The sequence below is a fragment of the Macaca thibetana genome, chromosome 1 (genome assembly GCF_024542745.1).
Source record: "Macaca thibetana thibetana isolate TM-01 chromosome 1, ASM2454274v1, whole genome shotgun sequence".
NCBI lineage: Eukaryota > Metazoa > Chordata > Mammalia > Primates > Cercopithecidae > Macaca > Macaca thibetana.
In genome coordinates, this window is record NC_065578.1 from 161174285 (window position 1) to 161188713 (window position 14429).

At 47.6% G+C, this 14429-nt stretch overlaps 1 pseudogene; it reads right to left on the bottom strand.

The window, feature by feature from the left end:
• Positions 1 to 348: 348 nt before the first annotated feature.
• Positions 349 to 682, bottom strand: LOC126939461 (U6 snRNA-associated Sm-like protein LSm3; annotated as a pseudogene).
• Positions 683 to 14429: the final 13747 nt, after the last annotated feature.

A 14429-nucleotide genomic window follows, 5' to 3' on the forward strand; every position in this document is an offset into this window, starting at 1 on the left:
AAATGAGGCGGGCGTGGTGGCGGGCGCCTGTCGTCCCAGCTACTAGGGAGGCTGAGGCAGGAGAATGGCGTAAGCCCGGGAGGCGGAGCTTGCAGTAAGCCGAGATCGCACCACTGCACTCCAGCCTGGGTGATACAGTGAGACTCCGTCTCAAAAAAAAAAAAAAAAAAAAAAAAAAAGAAGAAGTTGTGAGTTATCTGCAAATCAACTCGTCTCAGGAGTGGAAGAATCCCTGTAATTATTTCTTAATATCAACATGTATGCAGGTTTCTCTTTTGAATGTCTTCTACATTTAGAGCGGCCACTGTGCAAAGTCTCCTGCTTTCCATACAGGACAAATTCTTTGTTTCAGCCAACTCTCAGTGGAGGGGCAACCAGGACAACACCATCTCCCCTGACAAAGACCATTAGAAGATTCCGTTTTGTTGACTTATGTATCTCTTCATATGTTTCTTCATCAATTTCTATAGTAGTCACAGTGTCTTCCACATCTCCCAAGGTCATATTTAAATGTTGATCATAAGCATGTGATCTGCCTGGAAGCTCTCAGTCATTTCTTATTTTCACATCAATTTGCTCATCTAGGCTGAGCCTGATAAGATCCAGGGGCTCCTCTACAGTGCTGGTAGTTTGATGCTGGTCTATGTCCTCCACCATGTTTCAAACCCTGCACCCTTTCCCGCCTCATTTTCTTCTTCTTTTTTTTTTTTTTTTTTTCCCTTCCAACTACATCCTACATGATGTCTTCCTTTTTGTTTTAACAGACATACAGGCTTTTTATAAAGGAAAATTCAGGCAATATGGAAAGGCATTAAGACAAAAGTAAAAATTATGCATCATATCGTTATCCAAAGATAGTTGTTGTTATTAAGCTGATATCATCCTCCCAGGCTATTTTCTTTTTTCTTTTTTCTTTTTTTTTTTTTGAGACGAAGTCTCGCTCTTTTCCCCCAGGCTGGAGTGCAATGGCATGATCTCGGCTCACTGCAACCTCCCCTCCCAGGTTCAAGCAATTCTCCTACCTCAGCCTCCTGAGTAGCTGGGATTACAGGCGCCTGCCACCACGCCCGGCTAATTTTTGTATTTTTAGTAGAGACGTGGTTTCACCATGTTGGCCAGGTTTGTCTCGAACCCCTAACCTCAGGTGATCCACCCACCTCAACCTCCCAAAGTGCAGGATTACAGGTGTGAGTCACTGCGCCCGGCCTCCCAGACCGTTTTCTTTTCCTTTTTTTTTTTTTTTTTAGAAGGAGTCGCACTCTGTTGTCCAGGCTGGAGTGCAGTGGCGCAATCTAGGCTCACTCCACCTCCCAGGTTCAAGCAATTATCCTGCCTCAGCCTCCAGAGTAGCTGGGATTATAGGTGTGTGCCACCACGCCTGGCTCATTTTTGTGTTTTTAGCAGAGATGAGGTTTCACCTTGTTGGCCAGGCTGGTCTCAAACTCTTGATTGCTTTCCTTGCCCTCCCAAAGTGTTACAATTACAGGCATGAGCCACCTCGCCTAGCTCCAGACTGTTTTCTATGCATACATATACCCATAGTTATTTCTACATTTTAAAACCAAAATTGAGAAATATTATGCATGGTGTTTTGCAGTCAGCCTTTTTCACTTAACAGTATGTAATGAACAATATTCCATGTCATTAAATACAGATCATTGTTTATAATGATTGCATAGTGTTTCATTTTATGGATATGACAATTTATTTAACAGATCACCTATCTTTGGGCTTTTTAAAAATAGAGATGGGGTCACACTATGTTGTCCATGCTGGTCTCAGACTCCTGGGCTCAAGTAATCCTTTCACCTTGGCCTCCCAAAGTACTGGGAGACATTGCACTCCAGCCTGGGCAACAAAAGCAAAACTCTGTCTCAAAAACAAACAAACAAACAAAAAAAAACCTAACAGCATTAAAAATAATTTTTGTTTTGTTTTTTCTGAGGTGGAGTCTCACTCTGTTGCCCAGGCTGGAGTACAGTGATTCAATCCCCACTCACTGAAACCTCCGCCTCCCAGGTTCATGCCATTCTCCTGCCTCACCCTCCCGAGTAACTGGGACTACAGGCGCCCGGCCCCGTGCCCAGCCAATTTTTTTTTTTGTATTTTTAGCAGAGATGGGGTTTCACCGTGTTAGCCAGGATGGTCTCGATCTCCTGACCTAGTGATCCGCCTGCCTCGGCCTCCCAAAGTGCTGGGATTACAGGCGTGAGCCACCGCACCCAGCCTAAAAATACTTTTCTATGGCAAAAAATTCAAATGGGGCCAGGCGCGGTGGCTCACGCCTGTAATCTCAGAACTTTGGGAGGCCGAGGAAGGTGAATCACCGGAGGTCAGGAGTTTGAGACCAGCCTGACCAACATGAAGAAACCCCATCTCTACTAAAGATACAAAAATTAGCAGGGCGTGGTGGCAGGTGCCTGTAATCCCAGCTATTCAGGAGTCTGAGGCAGGAGAATCACTTGAACCCAGGAGGCAGAGGTTGCAGTGAGCCGAGACCATGCCATTGAACTCCAGCCTGGGCAACAAGAGCAAAACTCAGTCTCAAAAAAAAAAAAAAGAAAAGAAAAATTCAAGTGGTCCCATAGGTTGTATTATAAAGAGTCTCCTCACCTACTCTGACTTCCATTCCTATTCCAGAAGGAACGCAGTTTATCAGTTTCTTTTACGCCCTTCCAGAGATACTCTCCTTTCTTTGTCACTCACACATACACACAGTAAACTATACACACTGTTCTACATCTGCTTTTTTCACTTAATCTGTTTTGGAGATTGGCCCACATAAATTCATGCAGAATCACCTCATTTTTTTTTCAGTGCACTGTAATTTTTTTAACTACTTCTATATTAGTAGAGATTTAGGCATCATGCTTAAGATTCACGCATAAGCTCTGAAATCAGACTGCTTGAGTTTGAGTACTGGCTCCACAATTTACTAGTTGTAAAATCTTGAGCAATTGACTGACATTCTTAGTGCCTTAGTTTTCTCATCAATAAAATGGAAATGACATAGACTCACCTCAAAACGCGGTTGTGAGGATTCAGAGTTTGCATCTGTAAAACACTAACAAGATCTGGCACGTAGGACCACTTATAGAACGACTTTTTCTCTCTTTTTATTTTTGAAACAGGGTCTGGCTCTGTCACCCAAGCTGGAGTGCAGTAGTGTGATCTTGGCTCAAAGCAACTTCTGCCTCCTGGACTCAAGTGATCCTCCCAGTCAGCCTCCCCAGTAGCTGGGACTACAGGCTCATGCCACCACGCCCAGCTAATTTTTTGTATTTTTTGTAGAGGCAGAGTTTTGCCATGCTGGCCAGGCTGTCTCAAACTCCTGGGCTCAAGTGATCCTCCCGCCTTGGCCTCCCAAAGTGCTGGGATTACAGGCATGAGCCCCACACCTGGGCAAATGACTTATTTTTTATTTGTCTCCAAATACAAATAATTGTTTTCCAAAAAATACTGCAATGACTCTTCTTGTACCAATATGAAAGTATATCTGAAGAATAAGTCACTAGAAATTAAATAGTTTCTGTTCTACATAAGCTGTCCAGCATCTGGCCAGGCATGGTGACACATGACTGTAATCCCAGCACTTTGGTAAGCCAAGGCGAGGGGATTGCCTGAGCTCAGGAGTTTAAGACCAGCCTGGGCAACATGGCAAAACCCTATCTCTACCAAAAATACAATAAATTAGCTGGGCATGGTGGTGCATGCCTGTGATCTCCCCTGCTGAGGCTGAGGTGGAAGGATTCCTTGAACCTGGGAGGCAGAGGTTGCAGTGAGCCAAGATTGCATACTACTGCACTCCTGCCAGGGCAACAGAGTGAGACACTGTCTTAAAAAAAAAAAAAAAAAAAAGATATCTAACACTTTATAAAAAATTATGAGATGCACACAAAAATTCAAACATGGCTGGGTATGGTGGCTCATGCCTGTAATCCCAGCACTTCGGGAGGCCGAGGCAGGCAGATCACTTGAGGTCAGGAGTTCGAGACCAGTCTAGCCAACATGGTGAAACCCCATCTCCACTAAAAAATACAAAAATTAGCTGGTCATGGTGGTGTGTGCCTGTCGTCTCAGCTACTCGAGAGGCTGAGGCAGGAGAATTGCTTGAACCTGGGAGGTGGAGGTTGCAGTGAGCTGAGACTGTGCCACTGCATGCCAGCCTGGGCGAGACAGCGAGACTCTGTCTCAAAATAAAATAAAATAAATAAAAATACAAAAATTAGCCAGGTGCAGTGGTGCATGCCTGTAATCTCAGCTACTCAGGAAGCTGAGACATGAGAACTGTTTGAACCCGGGAGGCAGAGGTTGCAGTGAGCCAAGATGGTGCCACTGCACTCCAGCCTAGGCAACAGAGTGACACCCTGTCAAAAATTAAAAATAAAAAACAACAACAAAAAAAAGGAAATAGAGATAAAGGCTATCTTCTTTTTTTTTTTTTTTTTTTTTTTTTTGAGACGGAGTCTCGCTGTGTCGCCCAGGCTGGAGTGCAGTGGCCGGATCTCAGCTCACTGCAAGCTCTGCCTCCCGGGTTTTTACGCCATTCTCCTGCCTCAGCCTCCCAAGTAGCTGGGACTACAGGCGCCCGCCACCTCGCCCGGCTAGTTTTTTGTATTTTTTAGTAGAGACGGGGTTTCACCGTGTTAGCCAGGATGGTCTCGAACTCCTGACCTCGTGATCCGCCCGTCTCGGCCTCCCAAAGTGCTGAGATTATAGGCGTGAGCCACCGCGCCAAGCCTAAAATTATTTTGATTCTGCAGAGACGGGGTCTCACTTTGTTGCCCAGGCTGGACTTGAACTCCTGGCTCTCACCTTGGTCTCTCAAAGTGTTGAGATGACAGGTATGAACCATGAAGCCTGGCCCTAGAGACACATTTTTTTTTTTTTTTTTTAGAGAGGGAGTCTCGCTCTGTCGCCCAGGCAGGAGTGCAGTGGTCGGATCTCAGCTCACTGCAAGCTCCGCCTCCCGGGTTTACGCCATTCTCCTGCCTCAGTCTCCCAAGTAGCTGGGACTACAGGCGCCCACCACCATGCCCGGCTAATTTTTTGTATTTTTAGTAGAGACAGAGTTTCACCATGTTAGCCAGGATGGTCTCAAACTCCTGACCTTGTGATCTGCCCACCTCGGCCTCCCAAAGTGCTGGGATTACAGACGTGAGCCACTGCGCCCGACCTAGAGACACTTTTAAAGTGTTATGGAGATGTAAATAACAGTCTTTGGAAGCTTTTCTTCAGTCCCATTGATGCTTTTTTTTTTCTTTCCCAAAATGGAAAATAGCTTACTTTTTTGTGATAACATATGCTCTATTTAACTCTTTTCAGAAAATGTATGTTTGATACCACCCAGAGATAACCACTAACATTTTACAAAGTAGAATCATTCTATACAAAATGAGTACAAACCTACTTTTTTTCCACTTAATAATATATCATGGACAATGCTACATGTCAATAAATATAGTCCACAGCATCACTTTAATGACTGCCTAGTATTTGAATAAATACCTCTATTATAGTTTATTTCACCAATCCTCTCTTTAAAAATTTACTTACAAATTTTTATGTATTTGTATTTTTAGAAATGGTGTCTTGCTATATGCCAAGGATAGTCTGGAACTGGTCTCAAGTGATCCTCCTGCCTCAGCCTCCCAAAGAGCTTGAGCCACAGTGCCCAGCCCTATTTATAAATTTTTTTTTTAAGCATGCCCTGAACCAGAATAGGTTCAGAGAGACTCTGTCACCAATCCTTTTTTTTTTTTTTAAGTGAAAGGAAGTTTATTAAGAAAGTAAAACAATATCCTGGCTAACACAGTGAAACCCTGTCTCTACTAAAAATACAAAAAATTAGCCAGATGTGGTGGCGGTCGCCTGTAGTCCCAGCTACTCAGGAGGCTGAGGCAGGAGAATGGAGTGAACCCAGGAGGCGGGGCTTGCAGTGAGAGGAGATCGCACTACTGTACTCCAGCCTGGGCTACAGAGCGAGACTCTGTCTCAAAAAAAAAAAAAAAAAAAAAAAAGTGAAGAAATAAAAGAATGGCTACTTCATAGGCAGAGCAGCCACCAGTCCTCTTTTGGTTAACACTGGGTTGCTAGCTTTTGTCTTCAGTTATAACACCACCACAACAAGCATCCTTGTGTGCTTTTCCAATTATTTTTCTTGGAAAAATTCTTAGACATGAAATTGCTGTGTAATAGCATATGCATGTTTTTTAAGGCTTTTAAACACTCTGTGAAATCGTTCTTTAGAAAGTTTATCCTGCTCGCACCTGTAGTCTCCACACTTTGGGAGGCTGAGGCAGGATAACTTGAGTTCAGCAGTTCAAGACCAGCCTGGGCAACACAGTGAGACCCCTGTCTCTACAAAAATAAAATAAAATGAAAAAATTATCTGGGTGTGGTGGCACATGCCTGTGGTCCCAACTACTTGGGAGGCTGAGGTGGGAGGATCAGTTGGGCCCGGGGGAGTCGGGGATCAAGGCTACAATGAGCCATGATCATGCCACTGTACTCCAGCCTGGGTGCTAGAGTAAGACCCTATCTCAAAAAAAAAAAAAAAAAAAAAAAGTTAAAAAATATATAAAAATGGCCGGGCGCGGTGGCTGACGCCTGTAATCCCAGCTCTCAGGGAGGCAGAGGCGGGAGGATAGCTTGAGCCCAGGAGTTCGAGACCTGCCTGGGTAATATAGCGAGACCCCGTTCTCCACAAAAAGGAAAAAAAAAAAAAAAAGACAAAAAAAAATATATAAAAATAAACATTAAAAAATTAAAAAGAAAGAAAATGTCTCTCGGCCAGGCACGGTGGCTCACACCTGTAATCCCAGCACTTTGGGAGGCCAAGGCAGGCGGATCACCTGGGGTCAGGAGTTCAAGACCAGTCTGGTCAACGTGGTGAAACTCCTGTCTGTACTAAAAATATAAAAATTAGCCAGGCGTGGTGATATGCCTGTAATCCTAGCTACTCAGGAGGCTGAGGCAGGAGCGTTGCTTGAACCTGGAAGGCAGAGCTTGCAGTGAGCTGAGATCGCACCACTGCACTCCAGCCTGGGCAACAGAGCAAGACTCCATCTCAAAAAAAAAAAAAAAGTGTCTCTCAATTCACACCTTGACTAGTAGTTTGTGTCAAGTTTGAGTTTCTTCACATCCTCACCAGCTCTAGACATCAGGGGCATTCTTTAATTCTTTGCCAGTTTGACATATGAAAAGTAATATCTCCCATGGCCTTAAGCTGTTCACGTTTCAAGCAATGATAGTGAAGAGGAGGTCCATCTGTCTGCGTTTGTCATAGAGAGTCTAGTTTTCCAAACCCCAGCATTTGCTCTGCCTGGAGCATTCTCTCCTGGCTAGAAATCAGCCTGGAATCAAGCCTGTGATACAAAGACTCTAAATCCCAGCTTGCCTTACAAACACATGGAGTAGATGAGGATTGACCAAAGGATGCTGGGACTTTCCCCTGGGCACTGTGGCCTGGGTCACTGAGGCTGGCAGGTGTGGAGGGGGCAGGTGAGGCTGAGTCATGCAGGACACTGGGTGTGGTTTCCTGGATCAGCTCCAGAGTTGACATGCAGGTTCCAGTAACGGGCGGCTGAGCTGGGCTAATTGCTGCTGCTGGTGCCCCAGCCCAGCCCTGCACGTAGCAGGAGGAGGAGGAGGAGGAGGAGCATAGGATAAGAATAGCAGAAGGAGAAGGAGGAGGAGGAGGAGCATAGGATAAGAATGAGAGGGCAGCGCTCCCAAGGGACGGCCACAGTGAGGTTCTCAAGAACTGAAAACTCACTTTCCATCCACCCTGCAGGATCCAAGGGTACCTGGAAAGCAATGCTCATTGAATCCGCCCTCCACCCCAGGCATGGTTGTATATCCATAGGGCATTCCTCAAATTGCACATCTAATGGTGGGGTTTCAGGCACCAACGCAGCAGAGACATTTGGGTTGCTCAGCACCTCTCAAAGCAGAGGCAGCTGTGGAACTGAAGAAAGAAGCCAGGGTTCAAGCTCTGGTTTCCTAAACTTACTGCTATCTCTGAGCGCTTAAGCTGTTTCTTAACCTCTCTGAAGCCTCAGTTTGCTCATCTGTGAAATGAGGCACTCATCCTCTACCTCCCTGAGAGGTTTATATAGATGTCTTTGGAATTTCCTAGGCTGTAGCCTAGGCTTGCTTCCTTCCTTCCTTCCTTCCTTCCTTCCTTCCTTCCTTCCTTCCTTCCTTCCTTCCTTCCTTCCTTCCTTTCTCTCTCTCTCTCTTTCTTTCTTTCTTTCTTTCTTTCTTTCTTTCTTTCTTTCTTTCTTTCTTTCTTTCTTTCTTTCTTCTTTCTTTCTTTCTTTCTGAGATAGAGTCTCGCTCTGTCGCTCAGTCTGGAGTACAGTGGCGTGATCTCAGCTCACTGCAACCTCTGCCTCCCAGATTCAAGCAATTCTCTGCCTCAGCCTTCCAAGTAACTGGGATTACAGGCACCCGCCACCATGCCCGGCTACATTTTTTGTATTTTTAGTAGAGACGGGGTTTCATCATCTTGGCCAGGCTGATTTTGAACTCCTGACATCATAATTCACCCACCTCGGCCTCCCAAAGTGTTGGGATTACAGGCGTGAGCCACTGCTCCCGGACTTTTTTTTTTTTTTTTTTTTTTTTTTTTTTTTGAGATGGAATCTCGCTCTGTTGCCTGGCTGGAGTGCAGAGGCGTGATCTGTCGCCTGGCTGGAGTGCAGAGGCGTGATCTCGGCTCACCACAACCTCCTGCTGGGTTCAAGCGATTCTCCTGCCTCAGCCTCCCAAGTAGCTGGGATTACAGGCACCCGCCACCAATCTCGGCTTATTTTTGTATTTTTACTAGAGACAGGGTTTCGCCATGTTGGCCAGGCTGGTCTCAAATTCCTGCCCTCAAGTGATTTACCCGCGTTAGCCTCCCAAAGTGCTGGGATTACTGGCATGAGCCACCGCGCCCGGCCACAGTCTAGGCTTCCTACTCCCCCTGAGTGACCTCTTCTCTACTGGGTCTTCTGCACACATCATGGAGTCATGCACACAGCAGACAGTTAATGAATACAGAGAGAATGAATGATGTATATAAAGCAATAACTTGACACATTGCCTGGCACCTAGTAGATACTCAGTAAGCGGTAACCTGTCAACATGAAGCTCAAGCTCCATTCGACAAGATTTGTGACTTTGAGCAAGTTACCTTTCTTTTCTAAGCTTCACTTTCCTCATCTACAAGGTGAAAAGTGTTCTACATTGAGTGCTCTGTCCTACAAATCACTGGTAGTTATGATGTAGGGACTAATTTTTTTTTTTTTTTTTTGAGACGGAATTTCGCTCTTGTTGCCCAGGCTGGAGTGCAATGGCGCGATCTTGGCTCATCGCAACCTCCGCCTCCCAGGTTCAAGCGATTGTCCTGCCTCAGCCTCCCGAGTAGCTGGGATTACAGGCATGTGCCACCACAGCTGGCTAATTCTGTGTTTTTAGTAGAGTCGGGGTTTTTCCATGTTGGTCAGGCTGGTCTGAAACTCCCAACCTCAGGTGATCTGCCTGCTTCGGTCTCCCAAAGTGCTGGGATTACATGCGTGAGCCACTGCACCCAGCCGATGTAAGGACCAATTTAAGGTGCTTGTTCTTCCTGAGAAAAGATGGGTTGAGGGGGAAATACATGCAGACCTATCACGGACAATGAAGTTCTGCCAACTCTCTTCCCTCAGCAGAGAGAGGAGATGGGACAAGACTGCTGGGCAGTGGTGGCATCTTTGGGCACTCTGGGTTAAGCAGCCATGCACAGTCCAGAAGACGGTGCAGAGATAGTCCAGTGTGCATGAGGGCCCATGCTATGCCATGCACTGAATTGGGTTAAAAGTCAATGGTCTTGGAGCTAAGAAAACTCACTATTTCCCAGTAAGTATCAGGGGCTCTGGTGTCCATCCCAGACCCTCATAATAGAAGGAGCTGGCTGGGCTTCCATACTCATGAGCATCCTCCCATCCCCTCAACCCACTTCATTCATTTACTTGTTAACATGCCCAACGAGACATCCTTTTGCCAAGTAGAGGGGGTACAAAATGTGCTCCTAGTCTGGGAGCAGTAGGTGGGAGAGGCTTGACTGTTTTTAAACAGTTGTTGAAATCTTAGCACTTATGGGGCCACACAGGTACTGCGTGGTGGGGATGGTGGGAAACTCAAGACTGTATGGAGCAGCCTGACTCCACTCTGACAGATTGTGGTACAGGGAGAGCTAACTCAGCTGGGCCAAATCTTCTGATTCTTTTTTTCACATTTATTTTTATTTTTAACTTGTTTTGAGACCAGGTCTCACTCTGGTGACTTGTAGGACAAAGCACTCGAAGTAGAACTATCTTCATTTTGTAGATGAGGAAACTGAGGCTCAGAAAAGGAAAGTAACTTGTTCAAAGTTATAAATCATGCCTCGGCTGGATTGTGCGATCAGAGCTTACTGCAGCCTCAGCCTCCCAGGCTCAGGCGATCCTCCTGCCTCAGCCTCCTGAGTAGCTGGGACCACAGGTGCACACCACCACTCCTGGCTAATTTTTAAAAAATTATTTGTAGAGAGAGGGTCTCCCTATGTTGCCCAGGCTGGTCTTGAACTCTTGGGCTCAAGTGATCCTCCTGCCTCGGCCTCCCTGTGTTGGGATTTCAGGTGTGAGTCACTTCGCACAGCCAATTTTTTAAAAAGACAAGCCACAAATTTAGGGGTTTTTCCTGTGAAAATTTTCCTACTTTTAAAAACTTGACAACTTGGGCCAGGTATGGTGGCTCATGCCTGTAATCCCAACACTTTGGGAGGCCAAGGCAGGCAGATCATGAGGTCAACAGATCGAGACCATTCTGGCTAACATGGTGAAACACCGTCTCTACTAAAAATGCAAAAAAGTTAGCCGGTCATGGTGGCGGGCACCTATAGTCCCAGCTACTTAGGAGGCTGAGGCAAGAGAATGGCGTGAACCTGGGAGGCAAAGGTTGCAGTGAGCCGAGATGGTGCCACTGCACTCCAGCCTGGGCAACAGAGCATGACTCCGTCTCAAAAACAAAAAACTTGAAAAATTGTTGATTTCTTTGTGACTGTGGCAAACATATCTGTAGTAGAAGTCATGGTGGGTAGTTAGTTCAGTGGAGCTCTTATGGGCCAGTGGCAAATGATGGCAGGGGTGGCTTCCTGAGTGCAATTTGTACAGTGGTCCCACAGGGCCCTGCACTTGGTGGAGGACTGCACCTCACGCATGGTTCATGCTCTGCTCTGCTGTTGCCATTTTGAAATTTTTAATTATTATTATTTATTTATTTATTTTTTGAGATGGAGTTTCGCTCTTGTTGCCCAGGCTAGAGTACAGTGGCTTGATCTCGGCTCACTGCAACCTCCGCCTCCCAGGTTCAAGTGATTCTTCTGCCTCAACCTCCAGCGTGGCTAGGATTACAGGTGCATGCCACCACACCCAGCTAATTTTGTTATTTTTAGTAGAGATGGGGTTTTGCCATGTTGATCAGGCTGGTCTCAAACTCCTGACCTCAGGTGATCCACTGGCCTCCCAAAGTGCTGGGATTACTGGTGTGAGCCACCACACCCGGCCTAATAATTCTTTAACAAGGGCCCAGGCTTTCACTTTGCACTGGGCTCTGCAAATTACCAAGCCTGTCCTGACTGGAGGCAAGGGCTGAACCCATCTGGTGGTGGAAAAGGGCCAAAGAGGAGGTCAGGAAATGCTTCACAGAAGGACCCCGAGGGAAGAGGTAAGTCCTGCAAGTAGGCCTGGGTGTGGCCATGTGAGACTATGAGGTGGGAGTGTGTTGTGTGCACCGGTGTGTGCAAGTGTGAGGCTGTGCATATGGTCCACGCAAGTGTGTGAGAGCAGGCAGTGTCTGCAGGGGCATGTGAGTGAGGGCTTGTGGATATTTATCTTTGTGAGTGTGAGTGTGTGTGTGACTTTGGTTCCCATGAGTGTATATGAGTGTGTGTGGTTTGTGGGGGAGGTGGTGGCCAGGGCAGGGAGAGTCACGGGGCTATTTAACAAATATTTATTGAGCACCTCCTCTGTGCCAGGCGCTGTGCAAGGTGCTGAGGTGAGTAAGCCCCAGCACTTGCCCAGAGGTGCTCACAGCCAGGCGAGGGAGAGAGATGTGTAAACAGACAACTGCAGTGAGAGAGCAGATTGAAACCAGACTCCTCAGAAACGCAACCCCTTCACCCACTTCCCCCAGGAGAAGCCAGATTTCCCCAGAATTGGTGGGACAGGTGGGGCTGTGGGAGAAGCCGGGAACTGTCCCAGGAGGCCGACCCCAGCCCCTCCTCAGGCACACCCAAACACCACGGGAGGGGTGACCTCCCTCTGACCTGCACAGCGACACACCCAATCCCACAGAAGCAGATAAGAGGTGACCAGCAGCTCCGGCAGGGCAGGATATAAACAGCCTGGCCCTGTGGCTTCCTCCCCACCCCCACTCCCCAGCCCAGGACACACCTGAGGGGATGCAGACTGGGGTGGGCGAGAGACAGGGCTGTCTCCTGCTAGGAGGGGTCCATTCGGAGGTCCCCGGGCTGGTGAGAGTTGGGGTAAGGGTGTCCGGTGACCGACAGAGAGGGCAGCACAGAGGCCAGCCCAGGGGTCTGTGCCAGGACTGTGCAGCGTCCTGAGGGGTGAGAGGGGAGAGAACTGTTGGGGAGAAAGACGTCCCTCCCAGAGCTGCCGTCTTCCCGGCTGTCCCAGGCGCTGCCCAGGTGGCCTCACTGAGCTGCAACGTGGGGGCAGGCATGCTGTCAGTTGGTCCCCACTCTCACCCAGCCAGTGACTTCGGCCCACCTTGTCAGTAAAATGGGGACGCCCGGTCTCCTCAGAGAGCTGTGGGGCGGATCAAATGAGATAATGGGATGAGGAAAGCACCTCATAAACTGCAAATGGCAGGACAAAGGTCAGTGTGCAGCGGGCAGCACCTGCCCCCAGCCCTCCAGAAGAGGGTGAAGGGGCTGAGCACCATATTCCAAGCCCTCCTCCCTGCTACGATTTCCTTTAGGAGTTGAAGACGCTGGGAGTCAAGGGAGGCCGAACAAGCATGTCCCAGGCTTCAGAGGCCCCTCCCCCACTTCTTGGCTAGGTGACTTCAGGCCACACTGGGTCACCTCTCTTCTTTTTTTCTGAGACGGGGTCTCACTCTGTCGCCAGGCTGGAGTGCAGTGGCGCTATCTCGGCTCACTGCAACCTCCACCTCCTGGGTTCAAGTGATTCTCCTGCCTCAGCCTCCTGAGTTGCTAGGACTACAGGCGCGTGCCAGCACGCCCAGCTAATTTTTGTATTTTTAGTAGAGACAGGGTTTCACCATGTTGGCCATGATGGCCTCGATCTTCTGACCTCGTGATCCTCCTGCCTCGGCCTCCCAAAGTACTAGGATTACAGGCATAAATCATCGTGCCCAGCTGGGCCACATCTCTTAAGGGTGCAAGGACCCCGAGATACTGTGGCTAGGGAAACTAGACCAGAGTCTAATGCATAATTTTCAAGAAATGGGGTCATTTTTAGACTGAGTAGCTGTGAAAGCTTCCCCAGCTTCTGAGGTTACACCTACGCCCTGGCCCACATCCCCTTTGTCTAACTGGCTCACACTTCAGAAGGGAAATGTAAATAAAAGTCTTTTTCCAAATGGCTCCAGGATTCTGGGTTCTCTCATGATCTCACTTTTCTCTCCAATCAACTTCCCCACTCTCTTTTCTACCATTTCTTGCTTCTCCAGAGCAAGCTGCATTTCCAGAAATCCACACACAAGCTTTAGTTTTTCTTTTTTTTTTGAGACAGAGTCTTGCTCTGTCGCCCAGGCTGGGGTGCAGTGGCCGGATCTCAGCTCACTGCAAGCTCCGCCTCCCGGGTTTAGACCATTCTCCTGCCTCAGCCTCCCGAGTAGCTGGGACTACAGGCGCCCGCCACCTCGCCCGGCTAGTTTTTTGTATTTTTTAGTAGAGACGGGGTTTCACCGTGTTAGCCAGGATGGTCTCGATCTCCTGACCTCGTGATCCGCCCGTCTCGGCCTCCCAAAGTGCTGGGATTACAGGCTTGAGCCACCGCGCCCGGCCAAGCTTTAGTTTTTCTAAGATCCCTTCTTTACTCACATCACTTCAGCCAATAATCTGGTTGGCATTTCCAAGACAACAGAGCAGTATTTGAAACTCATGAATGGGATTTTAATGTGCTCTATGGAATGTGAAGCCTCAAACTTAAGGAACTTTTCACCTGGAAAGCATTCTTCATAAGTAACATCAATGAACTGTCCTCCCTAAAACCTAGATACATTATCGCTGTGGAAACAGAATAATAGTTCTGGAGTCGATTGAGGATTAGGTTAGGAGAGCCTACACCAGGAAAAGCTCCCAGGAAACAGTTTGAGGACAGAATCAAGGCACACCTGTGGAACCTCTTTCCGCATCTGTCAAATGGGGATAC